Below are 13793 nucleotides of genomic sequence, written 5' to 3' on the forward strand. Positions count from 1 at the left end.
GAAGAATGTATACAAAACAAATTGCCACATATTGTGCACGATTCTGTAGTGGAATACATGAACAACAATAGACAAGTAATCGACGACGATTTGCAAACAAAGACAACTCAATGCCAAGCACAACAGAATAGTACAACCACTACACATTTTAACACACACAGAAGAAAATCTCGATTCCGAAACGAACACATGTACACACACGAATTTCAACATTCAAATACACAATACATTGACACGCATAGCAACAGATACCCACCACCTGAAATTAAATACAATTATCATTTTGATGAAGAACCATGTACACGCAGGGAAGAATTCAATGATTACACGGAAAGAAACAGACGAACACGTAACAAAGAAGAAGAAAGTCTATTCAAGCACCGTAAATTCCAACCTTTTATACCAGTCAAAAACACTCTACACCCTGTCATCTTCTTAAAAGCTTATAGGAACGCATTCCCACGTTCGTGGAGCGACCACAAACGCATTGCGTACGTTGTGGATTACACTCAAGGGGACGCTACTGTTTGGGCCTACCATGAAAGCGACAGATGTGTAACATACGAACAGTTTGAACGCGCCTTCTTGAATAAGTTTTGGTCACCCACTGTGCAGAAACGTATCGGCAAACAAGTCACTGAACCCGAACACTTCAATCCTAAAAACGGCAATCTGCGCCGATATTTCGAGAAGTACCTAAACATGATACACTTCCTTAATGAACCAGTGAAACCAGAACATACGATCCGATCACTGAAAGCAAGACTTCCTTTTAATATCAAAGAGAAATTACTGTACTTACTGGACGACGATCCTCAACATTTTTTGGAAAAGTTAGATGCTGTTGATTTACTGTATGAGGAACAAGAACCAACACACAACTCACGCAGTAGGAACCAACATGTCTACATTGCTACATTACCAAACACGCAGCAAAATTCACAACACACAGTAAACATGCAAAACAATCACGAAAACTCACAGCTGCACACAAACAACAACTATGACTATACACAGGGAGATAACCCGTACAAAAAACGAAGAAACGACAATTTTAATTCAAGAAGGAATAACGGACACAAAGCCAAATAGAAACACTGGCAAAGAAACAACAACACAGATTACATAAGAAATGGAACGCTTACACCGCACTTTAACCGGAACAACAAGCAGTATTATGTGAGACAGTGGCAAACACAGGAGCCGCCACCACCACAAGATCATATTCAGATGCCACAAGGGAATTTTGCACAAACAAGCAACGCAAACCAACAAATGACATCAGCCAACCGAAAACAGACAGGAGATTGACAAAGACAAGGTCCTAATGTAAATATTATTGAGGTAGCTAATGAAACTAAAACTACACTTACCAATGACCAGACAAACCAGGTAAACCAGAACCAGTCATTACTGAGCCCCAGGACGTGACTGAGGAACATTTGGGGGCAACTTAAATTTAGAAACTATGTTTGAATATACACTTGCTAGTGAAACTGTGAAACAAGAAAAAATTACATTTACACAATAAGAGTTGCCTACACTATTCTTAAGATATAATGAAAGTGGGAACTTAACTGATGATCTGACATATGACAACACACAATGTCACAATGCAAAGAAAAGATTTGTACTGTCTTCCGCCTCAGGCATCGTAGAAGGTATAACTACTGACATAATTAATGATACAGGAGCTGCTGTCAGTGCGATTTCTCACAATTTTTATACTATGATGAAGGAAACTTCTAAGATACCAGAGTTCCCAGTTCAGAACTGTTTTATATTAACTGCATTAGGGTTAATAAGCAGGTATTTGTGACTGTTAATATGGGAAATGGAATCGTACAATGGCCTTTCCTAGTTGTCCAAAACCTTGCTGCCAATTGTATATTGGGCATTGATTTTCTTTGCGAGAAGGACTGCACAATAGACTTCTCCAAAGGCATTTGTTTTTTTTAAGTATGAAGGCAGAGACATAGTTTTGAACATGGACACTCGACTAGTAGACCATAACAAGCACTGATACAGATTATACATGAGACATGTAGATTCCACACAACAACCTCTATCACACTGTGAGGTACTGAATGATGTACTTAAACAAATTAATTCTAAGTTATCAGAATGTGATGCTATTAATGAAGAGGAGACATCCCAGCTTAAACATATTTTCTTAAGAATAAGGATGTTTTCAGTAGTAAGCCAGGTAGGATCAACAGATATATGTATACGATTGAAGTCAAGCCACTCCAAATCTATTACCATAAGTCATACAATGTACCTCTAACTCTGCGACCTCCGGTTTGGGAAGAACTAGAGAAAATGATTACATGGAATATTATAGGACCATCAACATCTCCCTATTGTAGCCCTTTGCATGTAGTGAAAAGACACAATGGAAGTATCAGATTAGTATTAGATGCAAGAGCTATCAACCAAATTATCTTACCCATGAGGACACAACCAGAGAATCTTGATGAACGACTGCAGAAATTCTTGGATGCAAATATTTCTCTACAATAGACATTAAAAATTTGTTTTGGCAGGTGCCAATAAGCAAAGAATCTAGAAAATATACGGCCTTTATGTTTGGTGGTAGAACTTATCAATTTTGTGTATTACCATTTGGCCTAAATGTAAGGTCAGGAGTATTCATTGCTGCATTAAACTCTGTACTCGGTGGTGATTTACTAGAAACTGTTACACACTATGGAGATGACATACTGATTGCCTCAAAAACCTGGAAGGAACACACTGATACCCTGACTACTTTACTATACAGATTCACACAAGCTGGTATCACTGCCAATCTTTGTAAATCTAGATTTGCTTGTTCTGAGATCAAATACCTAGGACACATCATCAACACACAAGGCATTAAACCTGACCCTTCAAAATTAGATGCTATCAGACATTTCCCCAGTCCCACTACAAAGAAACAGTTAAAATCATTCTTCGGTCTATGCTCATTTTTCAGACGATTCATACCTAAACAGTTACTCAATAGCAGATACTTATTAAACTTATTAAGGAACAACCAGATATGGATTTTGAACTAAGACTGTGAAAATGACTTAACTAAAATCAAAGAAGCCTTAGTAAATTCTAAGATGCTGGAAAATCCAGACTTCAATGTGAACTTTTGTATTGCTTGTGATGCATCGAACATTGGTTTGGGATGTTGTTTATTTAAAGTTGTTAAAATAGAAACTTCAGATCATATTAAGATCATTGGTTTTGCCAGTAGGACTTTAACGGAATGTGAAAGATCTTACTCCACCACAGAATTGGAAACATTATCTGTTGTATGGGCATTTAAAAAGTTTAATTATTATCTGTATGGAAGACATACCATTATATATACTGACCATCAAGCACTTACCTTCCTTTTGTCATATAAACTCATTCATCCTAGATTTACACGATGGGCACTTGCATTACGGAATTACTCTTTTGAAATCAATCACATCAAGGGAAAAGACAAATTAATAGCTGACACACTTTCAAGACTACCACAAGGATTACACCAAAAGAATATAGACCTTGAGAACACACACGATTACAGAATACTACTCATGCAAGACAAACAGTTTACACAATACTACAAAGACCTATGCAAGAACATGGCAACACTACAAGATTAAGATCCACACTGGTACAAAATAAAACAAATCATAGTATAACAACACTTTACAAGACAGATACATGTTACACAACAACATACTTTTCTACAAAAGACACACAAATGCTACTAAATGGTGCGTTTGCATACCACAAGATTCTATACATAATCTCATTTCACACACTCACACAGTTTGGGGACACTACGGAACAAAGAAATGTCTAAACAAGTTACATACATATTGCTATTTTCCAAACATGAGAAGAAAAATACATGATGTTATCAGCAAATGTCTCATATGTCAAAAATACAAGCCACAAAATCAATCCACCAAAACAGATTTTCACTCTATCTTACCCACTGGACATAGAGAGATACTTTGTACAGATGTTAGCGGACCTCATCCCACTAGCATCGGTGGATGTAAACACATTCTAGCATTTTTTATGACATATTTTCTAAACACATCAAACTTTTTGTCATAAAGTCACCCACAGCAAACATCATCATCACGATATTCACAAATGATGACCTGCCATACTGTGGAAAACCTAAAGTCATTCGATCAGATGACGCCACGTATTATGCAGGATTCACCTGGAGAAAATTTCTAAAGGACAATAACATTAAGAGCATCTTTATTTCAAAGTTTCATGCATCAGCCAACCCTTGTGAGAGAATTTTTAGAGAATTAAACTGATTCGTGAGAACTTATACCTCAACACAGCCCACAAACTGGGTACATTACCTAGCACTTTTTGAGGAAATACACAACAATTTAAATATATACAACGCACCCTATACTCCCAGAGAAATCATGTTTGACACAAAGGAAACTAATGAATGGAGCAAGCCACTACCAGAATTTTCTGACACCAAACCTTCACACAAGGAAAAGGTAAGGGAAGTACTCATTGCAATTACTGAACAAGTTGACATTAGAAATAAGAACTATGGTGCTAATCTTAAAAGAAGGCAAAACTTTACATTTGGCATGCAAGTTTTACTTAAGACCCATTACAAATCGTCATCACCTCTAAAACGTAATGTTAAGTGGCGTCCATTATATGAAGCTCCTTACACAATCATTGATATACCACACCCTGGAGCATATCTGTTACAAAACCCCCAGAATAAGAGAATTTTAGGTTTGTACCCTCACAAAGATTAGAAAACTTTTATCCCTTAGCAGAGTATGCTGATACAACAACAAGGTAAGTCACATCTGGTACTTCAAGCTGGAAGAAGAAGAAGATAGGCCTATAAGCTATAATCTTAAGTATCTACATTTTACAGCACCAGCAATAACAGCAGCAGCAAGAAGATAAGACACAGGAAGAAATAACAATTTTCATGCAAAGCACAGCTACTGATTATATTTATTAATACCCTGCAGACAAGCTGACAGACTAAATGACTGGAGACAATTTCTGCCTTGAATCAGATAAATTAATTGGCATGATAGACACTAGATTTGCTATTCACACTCACACCACAATCCACATGAACACAACATGCACAAAAAACACTCTACAGGAAATGACAACTGAGATTAATTGCGCAAGGCTGTATACTTTACTTTATTTGTAAATGACGTTAGCGTGTGCTAACTTGGAATTGATTGTGGATGTGACGTGTCCTGTCGTATTGTAATTATGACTTTTCAGGACAGATTATCTCCAAGATGTTTTCTAACCTACTGTGAAAGTTTATGTTGCAGAAAGCATTTAATGAGGAAGAACTTTTATTGTGTAGTACTGATGTAAAGGAAAATATACTCAAAAGGAAAACTTTATTCAAAAAAACACTGACCCTATAAGATAATTTTTTCTATGTCTGACTCATACGTATTTATGAATATCTACTTTAATGAAACTGAAAAATGTAAAATACGTATATGTATTACCAAACAATTTCATTTAAATGTGTAGGTACATGTTTCACAGAAAATTTTTTTATATCTACGTAAATATGTAATAGGACACTGTCCTCAATGTGAAGTGATATATGTTATGTTTTGTGCTCTCTGTTGTGAACGAACATTTTGTTTTACACCGAACAATGTATGAAAAAGTTGTGTGCAAATTGTTAAAAAACGGTTCACTGCGCTCATGATGGGACACCACAGGTGACGTGAGTCGCAAAACCACGGCACACTTTTCGACGAAACGACGACACATTGTCCAAGAGACGACATACGCCTCTCGGAAGACGAAATATGGAGGTTATTGAGTAAATGTAACACGGATTGGTCAGTATGGATTACATGTATTCCTACCAAGACAGAACCACATTTTAACTACATCTTCCAAAGCACGCTCCATTGCGACTTTGTTGATCTCCAACTTATTTCTTCAAGAACTTCCGTCTCAACGTAAACTAAACATGTGACACGTGATATTTATTTTAAAATGCAAAGACTTTAGCACAGTATAAACCTTTTGTAGCAAGTGACATTTTAAAGAAAATACGTTCACATATCTCTGAATATGCACAAAAAACATCAATTAATTTTATTTATTGAATGAACATGTGTAACAACATTTTGAAGCGAAAGAGAACAATGGACTTTATACTCAACAATTTTTTACAAAGTGACTAAGGACAAGCGAATACAAACTGCGAAATGAATGTTACAGTATATGTATACGTATAACGAGGCATACTTCAGCTAGCATGAATAGCTATGTGGTAGCGCACGGGACCCTAGTAACTAAGCCCACGGGTTTAATTCCGCACAGATTTAGATGTTTTTATTTTTTCTTTTCACTTTCATTTAACTTGTATGTAAATATTACTTATTTATTTGTATAGATTTATGATATATTATATGTATGTTGAATCTGTGAAACATGATGCATAATAACTTATGATTCATGACATGGAAAATAAATAAAATACGTCAACAAATTGCTCAGCTGCAGGTGGTACACCTTTGCCTTCGCAATTTGGGTGGCAGTTTAAGGAAGCATTTGCACTCCAGCACCGACGATATTTAATTTACTGAACTTAGATTATATGCATCGATTTTTTAAGACAAGGGAAAGCAAAATAAAGGAATTAACATCACTCTCTTGTCGCAATGAGTAGACTTCTACCCTCTTATGTCTTTCGTTGTCCTAGAAGGACGTAATATTTTGTGTGGGTCCACAGTTAGCCATATTGATACTTATCTGCAGAAAAGAGGCACAGAATTATAAGTAGCTCTCATTTGTGAATTATCTGCAATTATTTACCTAAAATTTTACGTAAGTGTCATTCATATCGTAATGTATATGTAGAAACGAATATATGTTTTATTTAATCGTATGCTTTTCTCTGTTTTAGAAGTTTTAGTCACCCCATTATCATGATTGAAGCTGAGGTCAGCTATCAGACTTTGTCTACAAACAATATATAATGAGCACTGGCTACATTCCGTACATCTTCAGACGTGCGAACTTCGATAAAATCACGGCGTAAATTTTAATCTCTCAATTACTTATCCAAACAACAAACAATTACAATAATAATTATTATTATTTACAAATTATTATTATATATTATTATTATTTTATTTTATTTTTGTTTCTTAAAGGACACATGACATAACAATATGGGCTTCGCAGAAAACGCAACACATCCCCTGGTCACGACCGCATCACCTATGGCCACATCAAGGAATGTGTTCTCCTTCCTCGTCACCCATGCAACCTATAACACTCCTAACTGTTACTGCTATACCTTAACCTCGAAGCTGAAGGCAGTTTGCAAAACAGAATTATTTTGTTTTATCAATTATGGTATAAAGCAACAGAGCAGTGTTACCCTCTGAGAGGAATTTTGTTATGTTGACCGTGTTGCTCCTAACGGAGGTGGCTTATCGGAAAGAGAACTAGGCAAGAGAATGATTAACATTCTCGTTTAAGAAAGTAGGTATAAGTAACTGTAACAGATAAACACAACCTACACTTTGTCACACGCGAGTGCAGTGAACTCTGACACATACATATGTTTACAGTAAGATTGAAACTAACAGAGCAGCAGAGACTATTTGCAAAATTATAAGAGATACCAAAACACCCTATTACTTTCAGGCTTTAAAGAAATTATGGTTTTTTATAATTAGTGGTCTTCCCATTACTTGATACCCAGCATTAATACAATGGACAAACTGTGGATCTTGTTATATTATTAATATGCACTTCCTATACTCAAGAGAGACATACACTTAACATACATGAGTATATAACGTTTCACAACTGCAGTTTTCCACTTTTACTACAGCGAAACACAATGTTGACAAAATTTCAAGAAACTGACTCACCTTTTGCGATTTACAACAGGCAGTAATGTTATCATTTACTAAGCAAAACTTTATAAGCCTTCAGTCTTAAGAACTTTTAATTTGAAGTTGGCAACAACACATTAATAAGCAGTTTTACTAGGAAAATTATTTTCAGCAAGCATCATTGACTTTAACTCACTCCATTGCCACATTAACTTTAACTTTCTCTTTTTACTATGTTGAAGAGGCATTAATGAGCAAAATATTGGGCTTTATTGTTCTTTTATTAGGGACACTCGGATATCACTTTAGCTCAAAAGGAGAGGAACCTGAGAGGTGTTATGATGAGGAGAAAAATCAAGGTAGGTACATAAATTCAGATTCAAATTACCTTATATTTGAGCACACTAACACATCCATTAAGCTGATCCTTCACTGTACATCACTGTAGTATTCCAATGTAATGATTGCGCAATGTGGTGGCAACTGCATGTTGTTAGGTGGAATTGCAGGTAGAATTGCTGGACTCTGTCATTTCTTGGTGGCGATGATTGATACCAATCCCAGAATATTTCCAGCTATTTATCCATTCTTCCGAGGCATTGGAAAGCGGCAGGAAAAGCTTCTCTCGCAACCAGCACAATATGCATCTTTTACATGGCAGTGCACAGACTCGTAGCTCGTTCCCGACTCGTAGCTCGTCTCCGACTGACTCTTGTTCCACCTTTTCTACCTAGGCCAACCACAATTTGCGCGCGCTACACAGTTCCGTTCCCGAGGGGAACCACTACACCTTTTACATACAAATTAACTAAGAACCCTAAGTGAAGGTCAGCAGTTTACATAACAGCAAACAAACACATTAAATAAAACAAAACATTTACACATATTGACATCTCTACAAAAAATTATTCACACAGAAATTACAGTTATATATAGTAAGTTTTGTTCTCTCCAAATGGGACAAAGAATTTAAATGATAAGATACACTACTTTGCATAGAACCAAATCATGACATCAAAGTTTGTACAAAGAAAGGAGTATACAATTTTATGTTATCGATTCAAACAAACACATTTACAGAAGCACAGTAATGTAACATTAAATGAAACAAAAGCAAAATAAATCAGTAGAGTATTAGAGCTATTGTGTTACACATGCCCCATGTTTCGTTGAAGTTTCCCGTCAGGGATACTTCAAGGAAACATCCATAACACCTAAGTGGTGTTGGCTGCAAAAACAATTATTCCATCCAACTTCTGTTGGGAGAAAAAAAATACATATTACAGATATACAGTATACAATCTAACAACTTCATACATTTCTTCCCAAAACATTTTCAAAAATAAGACATTTACAGTAATTTTCATTTTCAGACTGGTTTTCATCATTACAAAAGATATTTTTAAACATGTTCATTTCATACACACACAGTTCAAGTAAAAGACAAACAGTACACAAAATAATCTACACATTAGTAGAATAGGTATATCCTTAAATAAAATTAATAATTAACACATAGACAACAGCACAGAACATTTTAACTCAACAAAGCAGAAATTTGTCTTTCAATATTTTTTTTAAGAAAGTAAATATTCACAGACACCCAAGCATCCTCATGGTCACAGTACATTTTACAAGATTCAACAATTAATGTAATATTGAAAATTTCAGTTTGCATCCAGATATGCACAAATATTTACACAACCAACTATGAGAACCTTTGCCAACTGATTCCTTAAACACAAAATTAACTTTTCAAGGTTTTTGTTTCAAAATTTTTAACTTTAAAGCTGCTCATCATTAATAGCAGTCCAAAATGTTTGTTGCACAATAACGCACTAACCTATTCAGACCCGATCTTTAATCATCACTGCTGTGTTTTTAAACAAGGCAGTCCAAAACTTTAAGTTATTCTAAAAAAAATCTAGTATCAAAAACATCTACATCCATTTAAATAAGAATGCATATATATTTTATAATAACTTTTCACTGACTTCAATAACAATAGTCAGTTCATAATATATTGATCAAAAAACCTAACTTAGTTCACTGCTTGCCTCAGCACTAGCAGTCCATGTTACACATTCTGCCCATTATTGGTTTGGCAGTCTTTGTATGTAAACATTTAGGCACAAATACACAATTTAGATTAAGAACACTAAAAGACACATTTTTAAATTAATACACTGCCTCATTCTCTAGGTTTGGCAGTTCGTGACCACTTAACTTCTTGCCCCACAATGGCAAATTCTTTGGCTACTGCTCACACAGCATATTTGGTAGTCCTCAACTTCAGGACCACAGCATTTTTATTCTTTTCTCTTGTTTTGCTGCCCAACAACATACTTTTGGCAGGTTATTGTCATCATTTTTGAGTTTTTCATCACTATGTCACATCTTTGGTAAAATTTGCATTAATTGTATAAAACATAAAACCTGCAACTTTGAAACAGCAATTAGACACTGGTAACAAAACCATTTGTTTTCAAATGACAACATCAGGTAACATATACACATCACTAATCGAGTAAATTTTAAATGACATTTTTGGTATAATGACAATGTTCAGGAGTTATTTGAGAGTCCCAGATTTGTGATTTTTCTTCCCATCTTCTTACTCAGTAATATTTCTTTTGAAGTCAGTATCAAGTTTAATTACACATTTAGGTCATCAGATATGTCAAGCTCAGAACCATAATTTTACATCCTACTGCAAGTGATTTCTGCCAACTTTTTGTGGCACTAAACACATACATCTCACATCTACTTTCCAGACGTTAGTCAGGTTAAGCTCTTCAATTTTAAACAACATACAGTTTTTCAACACCATAATTATCCCTATTTTCAAAAACAAAATATTTACATTCAGTCATATTACAGTATTCATTTATCTTGTTTTCAGTATTCTTACCTTTTCTCATCCATATTTCTCTTTCCAACTACTTTTCCATTACATTTTTCCTACACAATACCCACTATACTTTCATTATTCTTAGTCATTTTCTAGTGTACCCATTTTAATTATTCATTTCCTTGTCCACAAACAATACACAGTATCTTACATATACATCTACACCTGAAAACCTTATGAATGATTATGCTTATGGTAACTTTACGAAAGTGCAAAGAACTCCACAAGTTAATAATTAATTTCTATTATACTTAAAGACCAGAAAGGGCTTATGTTTACACTATGTTGTTTATTTAAAGGTAAATGTCCTCAGATGAGGGTTGTTAAGCCTCAGGGGGCATGCACTCTTTGCATTGTCAGGTGCCTGACGAGCATCAGGGACCCGAGTCGTCGCCAGCACTACTTCCGTTTCTTTTCATGCTGCCAACCTTCCTCTTCGTCATTCAGAACTTTTACTATCTTCTTTCCTTCTTCTCTATCAGAGTAAACAAAACAAAGTGTAGATGTATATGTAAGATACTGTGTATTGTTTGTGGACAAGTAAATGAATAATTAAAATGGGTACACTAGAAAATGACTAAGAATAATGAAAGTATAGTGGGTATTGTGCAGGAAAAATGTAATGGAAAAGTAGTTGGAAAGAGAAATATGAATGAGAAAAGGTAAGAATACTGAAAACAAGATAAATGAATACTATAATATGACTGAATGTAAATTGTTTTTTAAATAGGGATAATTATGGCGTTGAAAAACTGTATGTTGTTTAAAATTGAGGAGCTAAACCTGACTAATGTCTGGAAAGTAGATGTGAGATGTATGTTTTTAGTGCCACAAAAAGTTGGCAGAAATCACTTGCAGTAGGATGTAAAATTATGGTTCTGAGCTTGACATATCTGATGACCTAAATGTGTAATTAAACTTGATACTGACTTCAAAAGAAATATTACTGAGTAAGAAGATGGGAAGAAAAATCACAAATCTGGGACTCTCAAATAACTCCTGAACATTGTCATTATACCAAAAATGTCATTTAAAATTTACTCGATTAGTGATGTGTATATGTTACCTGATGTTGTCATTTGAAAACAAATGGTTTTGTTACCAGTGTCTAATTGCTGTTTCAAAGTTGCAAGTTTTATGTTTTATACAATTAATGCAAATTTTACCAAAGATGTGACATAATGATGAAAAACTCAAAAATGATGACAATAACCTGCCAAAAGTATGTTGTTGGGCAGCAAAACAAGAGAAAAGAATAAAAATGCTGTGGTCCTGAAGTTGAGGACTACCAAATATGCTGTGTGAGCAGTAGCCAAAGGACTTGCTATTGTGGGGCAAGAAGTTAAGTGGTCACGAACTGCCAAACCTAGAGAATGAGGCAGTGTATTAATTTTAAAATGTGTCTTTTAGTGTTCTTAATCTAAATTGTGTATTTGTGCCTAAACGTTTACATACCCTGTACCTTCATAATTAGACTGGCAACAATTAGTATTCAATTGAAAATAAACAGTTCCTAAGCAAAGTCAAACAGTACACTACAGTAAATAAGCAACAACCTGCCACAGGCCTCAGGGTCAACAAAACAGTAATCCACTTACAGGTAACACTCAGATACAATATTAATAAAGACATGCATTATTTTAACAATATATATATATATATACAAACATCCTGCCCCCCGTCACTTTATTAACAAGGCAGTCTTTTATGGTTCATAAAACAGTTACTAAGTCTGGTGGCTTTTTAGGCCTCCTATTTTCTACATCTTTCACTAAGCTATTCAGATCTTGCCAACGTTTTGTTTCATCAGGTGCCTTTTTAGGTTTTGGAATTTCAAAGTCTTCAGCAGGATACAACATCTCCTGTTCTGCTATTATCTTATCGGGTAGTTCTTTTTGTTCCTGTAATTCATACTCATTTAAAACATTTGTTAAGGCTTGCCCCAGTATAGTATCATCTGGAGGTTCCTGCAAATAATGCCCCTGTGTTACATTACTGAATAATTCCTTCGGTTTTGGTCTAGTTCTACTTTCTGTATCTTGCTTTCGAAAAATTTCACAAATTTTCTCATACCCTCTTTCAGTAAAAGTATATTCACCTTCATTTACACCTGAGAATTCATCTTCACTGGAATCATCACTACTCTCTTTCTGACCACCAGAATCACTTAAGTACGCGACTTTTGAACAATAGGGAAAGTTAGTATACTCATTCTTATCTGTGTTCATATACCCTTCATCATCGATTCATTTTCGTCATCAGATTCTAGCAGGAAAGCAACTTTTAAACAGTGAGGCAGATTATCACTAGATATTTCAGCCACTTCGTTTTTCGACTCCTTTTCTACCCACTGCACATCGTTTGGAGACTCAGGCACTTCTGCTGTATCACTTTGAACGATTTCAGCCTTAACTTCATACTTAGTATAATCGTCATATACTTCGATAACCTTCATTTAATTTTCTTCCTTACTATCAGTTTCAGACAATCGTGCGAAATTCCTACTAGACTCTTCTGCATTATAATCACAGAACACCTTTCCATCAACAACAATTTCGTCTGCACTGCTTATAATGCAATGTTTACTAACGTCCTCCTCTACGTCATTTTCACCTATTATTTATTTTGCACACGTCTTTTGCGTGGCGTATTTTACCTTCCTTTCCTGTTTATTTATCATAACCTCCCCCACATCTACGCCTTTTACCTCATACACATCATTAACAGTACAAATATTTCCCTTTTCACTCTCCTTTTCTGTCTCCCTTTAATAATGTCTTTTCGCACGATTTCGTCATTGAGTTATCCTTATCACATGACATATTAACTTTATTTTCAGTTTTACATTCGTCTACTACTGAAACCGGCCAACGGAAGTGTCCGATCCCGCCTCTTCTGTTTCTCTCTACGGCAGCCATCTTCTTCTGACGTCTGCCATTTGTATGTGCTGCCAAGTGCAATGTACGGTGCTCCAGCAAGCGCTGGCCCGA

The sequence above is a fragment of the Schistocerca piceifrons genome, chromosome 10, assembly GCF_021461385.2.
Source record: "Schistocerca piceifrons isolate TAMUIC-IGC-003096 chromosome 10, iqSchPice1.1, whole genome shotgun sequence".
Classification (NCBI taxonomy): Eukaryota; Metazoa; Arthropoda; class Insecta; order Orthoptera; family Acrididae; genus Schistocerca; species Schistocerca piceifrons.